Source organism: Anomalospiza imberbis, chromosome 3, assembly GCF_031753505.1.
Source record: "Anomalospiza imberbis isolate Cuckoo-Finch-1a 21T00152 chromosome 3, ASM3175350v1, whole genome shotgun sequence".
NCBI classification, from domain to species: domain Eukaryota; kingdom Metazoa; phylum Chordata; class Aves; order Passeriformes; family Viduidae; genus Anomalospiza; species Anomalospiza imberbis.
The window spans coordinates 63501510-63512647 of NC_089683.1; the positions used below are offsets into that span (position 1 = coordinate 63501510).

General features: G+C 38.5%; 1 long non-coding RNA gene across 1 annotated transcript; it reads left to right on the plus strand.

Annotated features, from left to right (window-relative positions):
• The first annotated feature begins 8947 nt into the window (after window positions 1–8947).
• On the plus strand, window positions 8948–10883 carry LOC137470927 (uncharacterized). Its single transcript, XR_010997313.1, has 2 exons — window positions 8948–9192; window positions 9828–10883. It is a non-coding gene; the product is annotated as an uncharacterized lncRNA (long non-coding RNA).
• The last annotated feature ends 255 nt before the right edge of the window (window positions 10884–11138 follow it).

Consider the following 11138-nt stretch of genomic DNA (forward strand, 5'->3'; position numbering starts at 1 on the left):
AGACTTTTGAGGTCCGAAAGGATGACTGTCTGATAGCTGAGGGTGAGCAAGCATCTTGGAGGCTTCAGTTCTGAGGTCCATACAGGCCTGTAAAAGCCTACATAACCTCCAGCCACTGGATGTACCTCTTGTTGATACCAGCAGTCCTAAAAAAATTTCTAAAAAATTATAATTGAAGCACAGATGCACAATAAAATTATGGCTGCACAAGTTACTTCCCACCAGCTGAGCAGTGGAATGCATGGCCAGCTCAAAGAAAGGAGCTAAGGAATTTATTACTTCACAGATGAGCAGACTCAGAGCATGTGCCTAACTTCTACCAACAGTTAGCACAATTAAACTGACACCTGACAAGTTGTTAAGCTACCATAGCAAATTCATATGTGTGACCTTTGATTTTTACTAACGCTAGTGTAGAGAGCTATGATTTTGTCAAAACACACGGATATGTTGGTATGAGTGGGATCTAGCCTTAAAGAGAAAGTTCTTCCTAAAAGGCTTTCATCAAGTGGATGCACACTTGGGGCTTGTGAGTAAAATTTCATACCAAGACAAATTTCAGACTTTTCCAGAACTGGAGAAAAGGTCCCTATGAGGGGAAGAGATCACTTGTTACTTAAACTTACATCTTATTTTATTAAAATCAAGATTGCAACCAGTTTGTGACTAAGCCTTCTCACCAAATGAATACCAGATTGCATTTGCAGGGCTTTATAAACAATGATTCGTTCACATGCAGAAAGCATGCATTACTAACTCACCTACAGAAGCAGAGTTCATTCCCTAGGACACTCAAAAGAACAGCTTCCATCAACACAGTATTTGTTTTTAAAAGACAGGGAATGCAAGAAAACACTGTTTGGAGATCAAGAGAAAAAATATGCAATAGATATGCTACTGTATATATCTTCATTGTCTTACTGAATATTTATTTTTAAATGTGATTGGTGTTGAATTGTCCTGGAACACTTTAACTGAATAAAGCTGCCTGGTCTCATAACAGAATTTCTTTTAGACAAGGACAACAATAATTAACAATTAGGACAGGACATTTGACTCGACAACTTCTTCCCCACAGCAAAATCTATTACTAATAATGTTAGGCACCAATAATTTACAATCTTTTATTTATGCCATAGTGCCATAGTGTTCCGGCAGAGATGACACTATTTCCAACACAAGTATCTTTCAAGTACTGGAAAGCCAAATTTAAGGCAGTGTTCCAAAATGTTTTCATTCCACCTAAAGCTGTGCATCTGATATTTTCCAAAGAGAAAACTGGTCCAATTTTTTGATAAGGGGGTGTGGGTGTGGGTGTGAGGGTGGGTATGGGTGTGGGTGTGGGTGTGGGTGTGGATGTGTGTGTAAAAGACAATTTAACCTTGCCTTTAAAGGGAGAAAATTTAAAAGTCTTCAGTTCTGCCTGCACCAGGTGCATTGCTAGACTATAATGGTTGATAGAGTCTCCCTTTTTCTGGGTGTATAGAAGGCAGCAACATAAAAGGTGGTGAGCTATTTAAGCTTCACTGCTTAGAGTTTATAGTTCAAACTGCCTACCCTGTTTAAAGACCCACTGTCATTTTCTTTGTGAAATTCTGGAAAGTGTATGCTAGGTTGAATTAATCAACATCGACTTTAACACTGCATAATGACAAAGCCATGGTGTCTTTAAAAGCCAGTGTGATTGTAAATGTAATAATGGCTCGGAAAAAGAAGAATTCTGCAGCATGGACTAGAAATTGGTGAACCCACACAATAGTGATGGAGCTAGAATTGAAGATAAGGTGAACAGTTTTAAAGAAAGAAAAGGATCAATCTGTAAAACCATCTAACTCTCCAAAGCTAATTCTAAATCCCACTCAGCTGCTGCTTAACCTCAGAGATGCTTCATCCTGGAGACATACTTTGCAGAGGTATCTAAACTAGTTCCTAATACCTAGGTGATTAAGGAATTGTCTCAGGAGGGGAGCAATAAGGCTATAAGCCTCATCGGAGGAGGCCTGCTAGCGCCTGGTGCTGATGACAGTATTGTGAGAGGGGAAAGAGATTGACTCCAGTCTTCTTAAGGAAGAAACAAAGACAAACCTGGACATCCTGTATCCTAGGGAAGTATATTGTACTCACTGGAGCATTAGATAAAAATGGGACAAAGCCTGTCCCACGGCTTATATTACATCAGTTTGGGCACACAGCTCCCAGAAAACCCATTTTGAAAAGCTAAGCACCACTTTCTCCAAAGGTGCAGCAGGGAGTGTAGCCCTCTCCCAAGCTTTTCCTCAGAGCTATGTTTAACAGGTCCAGCCTTTAGCCTGTTTGAACCCTGCCCTCAGCCAGGTCTATAGGGGTCAGGTCATTCATGGCATGAAGGCACCTGGGTTGTTCCAAGCATCACAGTGAGATCACAGTGCCTTCCAGATGATGCCTAAGTAATTTTGTGAATCTTACTTGAAGTCCACAAATTGGCAGAAGAAGAATGTGATGTAGAAATTAAATTAAAAAGTGTTGTAAAATAGGAAAGGGAAACTGGGAAAGAGAAAGACGGTATCAAGGTCATTTCCCCATTTTAAAATTGTAGTGTGGACATGACTTTTGTGGTATGGAAGAGTTTACAGGCAGATAAGTTATTTTTCCTATGCTTTCTTAGTTTAAAATTGGTACAATTGAAAAAGAAAGGAGAAATCACAGTGACAAGCTGAAGGCAAAAAAAGTAACTCTTGATTTTGAATAGACAAAAATGAGTAAGAGGAAGATGTCATTTTAAATTAAGGAGCATGGAACAAGCAATGTGCAAGCAGAACACTCAGGTTTGCAAAACTCTAGGTATTAACAAAGAACAGCAAAAAGATTAGCCATAGAAAAACACAGTTCTGGGACAATTGCTCTCATCCATCAGTCACAGTCAGCTGCACTTTAAAGTTCTCTATTTCAGTGAAACCTCCCAGCCTCCTCTTTCAGCAGGAAAGTGGCTTCTCCTCATGCACCCACACAGCTTCTTAAAGTATTTAAAACACATCTCATTATGAACTTGTCCTTGATGTATAGCCTGTAGAACAGATACTGCGCACCAGTTTGCTTCTCCCAGCTGGGTGGTGGTATGGGACTTTGGGTAGGCCACTTCCTCTCTTTGTCTCTCATCTACAAAATGAAGATTATGACAGTCTTCCTGTTGAATAGACAAGGCAAGAGTAGTGATGTTATTACTCAAACTAATTACCACAGTGATTTCTTGACATATTGTTTGCTTTCTGAACCTTCCTTCAAATATTTAAACTCCTCTGGATTGCTCAGTTTGAAATCTTAAACAAACCATAGGAATAAATCTACTTGCACATACACTGTAAGAAGGAGATTTGGATTATCCTGAAATTTTATTATTCCACCTCAAGGAGCAGCACCATCTCCTGCATAGGTGTATGGAAGTGATGGACTTGGTTCACTGAGGGCACATATTTTTAACTTGGCTTTCTAGCCCAATGAGATGATAGGCAACAAAATAATGGATATGGTTGTAGATATGTTTGTATATGAGCATCCATAACTGAGGGGAATGTATCACTTTATCTCTTCTCGTACCATTAATGCAGAACAGCATTTTGCAGAAACAGGCCTAAGCATATGACGTTGTTTACCAAAGGTAGCTCAAAGCTTGTTAACTGAAATCAGGAGAAGTATGAATAAAACCCTGTTAGATACTGACACAGGATAGGTGCCTTACAGCTGTGGATGACAGTGCCACAGGGGCAGAGATTGAGCTATTGTCATGTAAGCTATTTAGCTGAGCTAAACTGCAGAGCAGGACACAGGCTCAGATGAATCAGGGGACTGAAAAATGCAAAGACTCTTCATATGAAATGGGAATATGGGCCACACAAGGCAATGCTGGTAGGGGGTCTCTCTCTGGGGACAATGCTTGAACTAGAGAGATTATATCAAGTAAAAGCTATGACTACAATTTACATTCTTTGTTTTGTATGCCACTGTGGTACTAAGACAGACTTTACACAAAAACAATCCTTTCTTTTGCTGAGGCTTGTCTACACAGAAAAATTCAGTCGTATCTTTATATCAGAATAACTCCCCATGTGGACACTCTTCCTTCAGAATAATTCCAGGATAATTACAATTATGCTGTATAATTATGCTGCATAATTATAACAGTGAATTTCTCAGTGTAAACAAGCCCTTACTCTTTAGCTGAATCTACTTGAACCTTCAGAATTATGTCGCTGTCTTTGCTGTTTACAGCCTTCTCAAACTTGTCCATTTTATGCTATGCATTCCCAACCCACTGTTTATCCAAAGTAAACATATTTGATTGCTCTAATTTGTTCTCAGATCAGTCCCTCATGCCCTTAGCTGACATACAGAGCATCACAGTATTTGGTAAGTCTCTATTAACTTCAGGACTTCAAAGCATAGCACATGTGCCCAGATGCCTTTAAGTGGCTGTAAATCTGATTTTTAGGACCTATAGAAGGAATTTCCTTCTCAGTTTTGAGGAAGAGAAATCCAACTTGCACAAACAAATGGTAGATAAATTCTCCTTAAATTTCTCAAGGGTCTAACCATTCTCTTCACTCACCCAGCTCTGCTGCAGTTAGGTTAGGAAACAGGCCACATCAAATGAAGAGTGTTTTAACCTGGTGAGCTGCACTAGAAGTTACAAGCATCCATCATTGCTCCACATTAACATTCTTGTCCTCATCAGCAAACATCAGCTTCAGTGGGAGAGAAAGATGGGTAATCTAGCTTGGGTGGCAGTGCAAAGCCACCAGCATTTTCGGTTTTGTTTTCTTAAAATTCTTAGAAGCAAGGTATACTGTTAGCCAGGTCAGCATTCCAGCATTTAGGGAATGCTACTCTACCACCCTGTTTGGAATTGTGACATGACACTGAAGAGCTCTTCACTGATATTAACTGTTGCCTCTAAACAGCCTGCAAATTATTTACTGTACAGGATATTCATACCAAATTTACCTCCTGTTCCTAAAACAGATTGTCAGTGATATCTCTAATACCAATAGTACTGATGTTAATAATACCAAACAGAGCTAATAAACTATTATTTATCATTTGTTTGGCCTTGACATTTTAAAGCATTTCTGTAGCACTTCTTGTGATCCCTTGCAGTCCAGTAGCTGCAGGGATGGCCTGTGCACAACCAGGGAAACACAGGTTCCCCCTGGACTCAAGTGCAACAGGCTGGTAGGTGCACATCAAAGCTACTGGAGTAGCTACTGGAGTTGAAGGCAAGAAGTATAGAACATTATTTAGTTTTGCTAATGATAGAAGTTTAGGACCTTAATAAGCAATAAGAAGTAGACCATAAAATTATTTGTATTTCAATTTCAAACTCTTGCTCAGTTTCATTTTGCATTCACAAATGTACTGCTGAATTACTTTTTTTTTTCTCCCCTCCAACCACTTTGTTTTCCCTCCAAGTAAAGGAAAACTTATTTCTTCTCTTGATTACAAGGAGCATACTAAAGCTGCTTTTTGCTGGTGCAGTCAGAGGTTGAACTGTGTCAGTTGGGAAAGATCATGATAGGACAAGTCACAAGGGAGTTCTGCTGTGTCCCTAATTAGCTGAGCTACCCAAATAATGTAGAAGGTCATCAGAAGCCATTTTCACTCTGTTTCTCAGATAGGGAGAGAGGCTGTGTTCATCTGACTACTCTGATCTCATTTTAAAGAAAACACAAGAAAAGGAAGATTTTTATCCATTCTGATAATTTATCACATGCAGCATTGCAGCTGTTTATATCAGAAGGCGAGAGCAGAAGAAAGGCCTTTGTTCCTCTTTGGTAAATTTTCCATGACACTCTCAGTAGAAGAGAACTATTTTATTCTGTAGGGTGCAACCCTGACATGGGAACACAACAACAACAAAAAAAAAAGGTTAGCTGATTATTTGGCAGCAGGTTAGTATTCTTGATTCAGTTATTTAACTTCAGCATTCCTCTAGCTTTTTCCAGGTGCAGGAATAAACTTTGGAAATTATAGAAACCCCAATTCTTCCTTTGTTCAAGTGTGAGCACAGGTCATATAGACATTTTACAGTCTCAAGCATTTGAATTATATGTAAAAAGTATTAATATCCTCTTGTACTCAAATGCCTACTCTTGGAATTGACATGGATGCAAAGACCATTTATATTACTATTGCTTCACTGAGCTGTCACTGTGCTTGGAGCTGTGCAGTAGAACAAGGGTAACACTGGATCAAAGACAGGGTAGGAGGACAATGCTCTGGTTCACAGGGTGCTTGGGCTGGTTCTGTCCCTCAGATGGGATTGCAGAGCAATCACTGCAGGCACAACATAGTCAGGGCACAGGCAGAATTCACACAGGGGAACAAAAGCAAGATGGCTTTTTAGACATTGTGAAACAGAACAGAAAGAAATGGGAAAAAAGTCCCTGTTTCCACTGAACATGCTTGTCGATTTCAATTGGTGAGAATATAGTTCAGGAAAAAACACACATATCTTTTATGTAAAAAAATACTGGAATTTTTCAAAGGTTCAGGTTAGGATAATACAACAATGGTAGCCAGAAACCCATTTTTGCCTTAACAAGCATCTATGTACCACGCTCAGAGGAGTTCAGTAAGAACTTCACTTCTAATTGGACTCAGTAAAGGAGATTTGTTCAATTAGCCTCAAGGGTCCGTTAACAAAAAAAAAATTCACTAATAATAGGAAAATTATATATATATATATATATATATATATATATGAAAAGCTAGTTGTGATCATGTCACCAACTTCTTTATGAACTGTGTTGGGGAAATAAGATAACAAAAACTTGCCAAGTGGGACTAAATATTTAAATTTTAAATAAACTATAATTTTCAGTTGTGTTGTAACTCTAATAGTTGAAGGAAAACGTTGAGAAGCAGGAAAGTACATGTTAATATAAGAATTTAAGGATAATAGCAGAAAGCACTAATACTGATTAGGATGATTATGATGATTATAACTTCCAGTATGTAATATCATAATGAAAATGATCCAGCCTCTCAGAAGTTATACATTTAGTTAGGCACTTGGAAAAACCTTTTCATGCTCAAATGGTTTATGCAGTTACAGTAGAACTTATAAAGAAATAAGGAAAGGAGTAAAGTAAGATTATGGGAATAAGGATGCTTTATGCAGAGAAAAGGTTTCCTCATTTAAAAACATCCTCCAACCCCACCAAATAGGAATACAGGAAAGTATTATACATACTGAGGGGAGAGGAAAATATTTGGATAGAAATCATTCAGAGATAACACTGGGAAGCTTGGTGACTTCAGTTGCAGTCAATATTGAGATTTATTGATCTGAGAGATAAATATTGACCAAGGTGATGCCAAAGTCAATATTTAACTTCGGGGACCATAAATCTTAATAGTAACTGTAAAGAGTAGTCAGTATCATCTATGTTTGATATATATTTTATTGCCTTTTACAAGGATATAAAAGGTTTCTTAAAAGAGATGCTGTTTCATTCATTTCCAAAAGTCTTTGCCTTGCCAGAGCAATCCAAGTGTATATGTTTGCCTTTTCAAAGATCATCTAATGATTGGTGTGGCCTCAAAATTGTGAGAATCATTTGCCTGATGAATAAATTGCCCATTAAACACAAAAAACTCAAACAAAAACCAACACCAAACAGTTGGCAGCAGCATCTTTTGAGATTTAAGTTACCTGTGAAATGCTATCATACATGCAACATCTTGCTAGATAAAGATATTTAACAACTATTGGGAAAATCAGCTATAAATTATGTATGCTATCTGCAATTCTCCTGAGGTTTCTTAATTTTTTACTGCTGCACCTCAGCACATCAACTGGATTCATAAAATGTTCATGTACATAACAGTTCCTATTATATTTACATATTATTATAGTATATATACTACTCTGCTCTCTCATGTATTGCATTTTTCTGATTTTGTTTTTAAAATTTCCATCAGATCTTCTTTAATATGTGAAGCATTCTTTAACTCATTGTCTAGGGTTCACAGTATTAAATAGAAAGATCTTTTTCTCACTTGCTGTCTCCTTCCTCTTTACTTATGTTAAAGAGATGACACTGACAACCACATCTAAGGTAAATGCAAGTTAAAAAATACCCATGAGGTAACAAATTATAATTTAGTTATCACCTCAGTTTAGTTAACAATCTCAGAACAATCCTAACTGTCCCAGTGTTCTCCCTAATGTTCAGAAATTTCTTTTATTTCATTAGAATACATTACTTTTCAAAAGCAACTGCATGTCTGACATTTACTTGTCTGACATATGAAAAAACAAATTTATAATAAAAGATTACTTGGACACTACTGCAGTAAGTGAGTCCAATTCTTCCTGAAAACCAAATTTTTTAGACCAGTTTATATGATTTAACATAACACAAGGGAGTGCTTTGACACAATTTTATGTAATAAAGCTTTAATTCTATGAAAAGAAGGCTTTATGACATTAAGGAGCAAGACTGTTAACCTTAAATGGTTTATTCATGTCAGCACAGTCCAAAGATATAATTAGTTGTAATATCCCTACACTCAGAGTCAGGAGTTTACAGAGGGAAGAGACACCAATGGCATTGCCCAGCTCCTGCTACTCACTCCCCAGGGGACTGGGCTGCCTAATTTTACATCTCAGAATCCTAACAGATAATGGTCCTCCTCTCCTTCCTCTCAAAAAGTGTCAGTACATTACCAGGACAACTTACAGGGAGACTTTTCATGCCTCAGAAACAGTGAGCCTACACAGGTACACCTAAACCAGTGCTGAGTTGGGTTCCTAGGCTTCAGCAGTGTCACACTTTAGACACTTGTTAGCAGGCACTTGTTAGAGGTAATAGATATTTGGCAGTTTTAGTCTGATCACTTGCATGACTCATTAAAATTTTGACTGTCAGAAGAAAACAATCAGAGTTGTCTGAAACGGGATTCCCTTGTCAGGCTGTTTTTCATGACTTTCCTGGTATTCAAAACTCTGCAATTCAGTGATGGAGTTTTATTGATATCACTTCTCTTGTTTTAGGAGGTGGCAAGGCTAGAAAAGATGGTAATTAGCTAACACAGTAAAAAAACATACCCACTTCCCCCATTACTAGTGCTAGGGACTGAACAAACACTGATACTGGAAGCATTCACAAAGTTTACACTTGCCTGAGGGAGTATCTTCCAAACCTTACTATAAGGGTAAGTCAAGTATTTTGCTCATTTTAAGTATCTGCAATTGTAAGCTGTGGTGATAATACTGGGAAAGAACGTAGTTTACAAGAGAGGTGACTCTAGACATGATAACACTCAGAGAATATTATAAGATAAGCAAACTGGGGGGAGGGGGTCCTTAATCTGTTACATCACAACAATCTGGCTTTTGAAATGTTCTGTAGGTAGCTGTATTTGCAAACTGTAACTTGTGATGACTCCAGTGACAAAGGGAGGGAGAGTCATCCCAGTGGGGGAGGAGGAGGGGAATCACTCCATAGTTTGTGTTTCCATTACGTGTAGTCATCATCTGGCATTCGGCTTGGGTGTAATAACTTGGTGTCTCTTTGTTCCCCCATACGGGATGAAGGCTCTAATCAGTTTTGTCAGAACGTTTGCTCAGTTAATCGCCTAGCAATGTGTGATGAATAATCTGCCTATTGACTGTCTCAGCAGTTGGTGGGTTCTCCACCCTCACCCCATGGTGAGACGCATCTCGTTTCTGCTGGCTGCTCATTTTCCTTTAAAAGAGGAGCACTGTCTCTCTTCCCCGGCCCCAGTAGGCACATCCTACCCTTCCCACCCCTTTTAGCCTCACAGCCCTCTTCTCCCCTTTCCCTCAGGAATCTGGAAAATGTTACCCGCCCACTCTGGGTTTTGTCCTCGGATAACTACCTTCCTGCCAGTCACCTTGAGCTCTCATACCACAGAGTGTTCCCTCTCTGCTGAGCTTCGGATCTTTATTTTCATACCAAGAGAAACAGATTTAGGATGAACAGGAAAGTTTTGGCAACAACTGTCATCACATTATCAACACAGTGTTAGTGATGAATAGTTCTGGAGGAAAGAAAATACCACAGAAAGCTCTACTTCACTGGGACAAAAATACAAGGGAAGATCTGAGAGGTTCCTTCATCATTGACTCAGAAGAAGAAAAATAAGAAAAATCTCTTATCAAAATATCAAATTTCAATTGCCTGCAACCGTGAATTGACTTGACAAGAAAAATCCAGGCCTCTATTCTGCATGTGACTGCACAAAACTGTGGGGTCTGCCTGTGCCAGACTTTTGCAGAGCAGAGAACTGTAGGGAAATTTTTTGCAGCAGTTGTGATTTTAACATGGTTGGTAAAAAAAAAAAGAGGAAAGAACATCTATGTAAGGTAAAGGGCTTCAGCTCCTGTGTCAGGGCAACATTTCTGTAAATTCCTAAATTAAGCCAGAAATAAAATCCATTATACAAAAAGCAGCGTAGGTTTTTGGTACAGCAATACACTTTTTGTTATAAAGGCTGACAGAGGTACATTGTGCATAGGGAAGAATACAGAAAACATTACATAGATCATGGAATTGAGGAAATATAAATTATAAGCTTTATGACTGCCAGTTGTGCGGTCTTTTCAGACCTATCTGAAATTCTCAACTGTACTAACTTTGAATAAGTAGAGATGTACTGTTAATGTAATATTGCACTTGTTACAGAACTTCCTTCATGGACAGGTAAATCTGCCTTAGATCAAGCTCCAACTCTGACAGCCAGATTTCACCAGAGTGACATACATGAAGGCAGTATTCTTATAATTGTTACAAAATTTGGATTCAGTGTCTCTCCTTTTAATGATGTTCTATTTTTCTAAATTATCATTACCACATAAATAAAAGTAGCTACAGCTCCTTTTTGTGTGCTTCTGGTTTATTGTCTGCATTGTCCCACAATGACAGACAGATATAGATATATATGATATAGGTATAGATTAGCTATAGATATAGATAAATGTTTTTGTCTCGGACAAGTGGTACCAAAGCCACCTGCTTTCTATGTGTTCCTGAACCCCACTAGCTCCTGCAGGCAACCTAAACTAAGTCAGATGTTGTATTGTCTACATTTCACACCCGTCCTTGCTGTTAGGGGGTACCGCCACTCCCTCAGAGCCA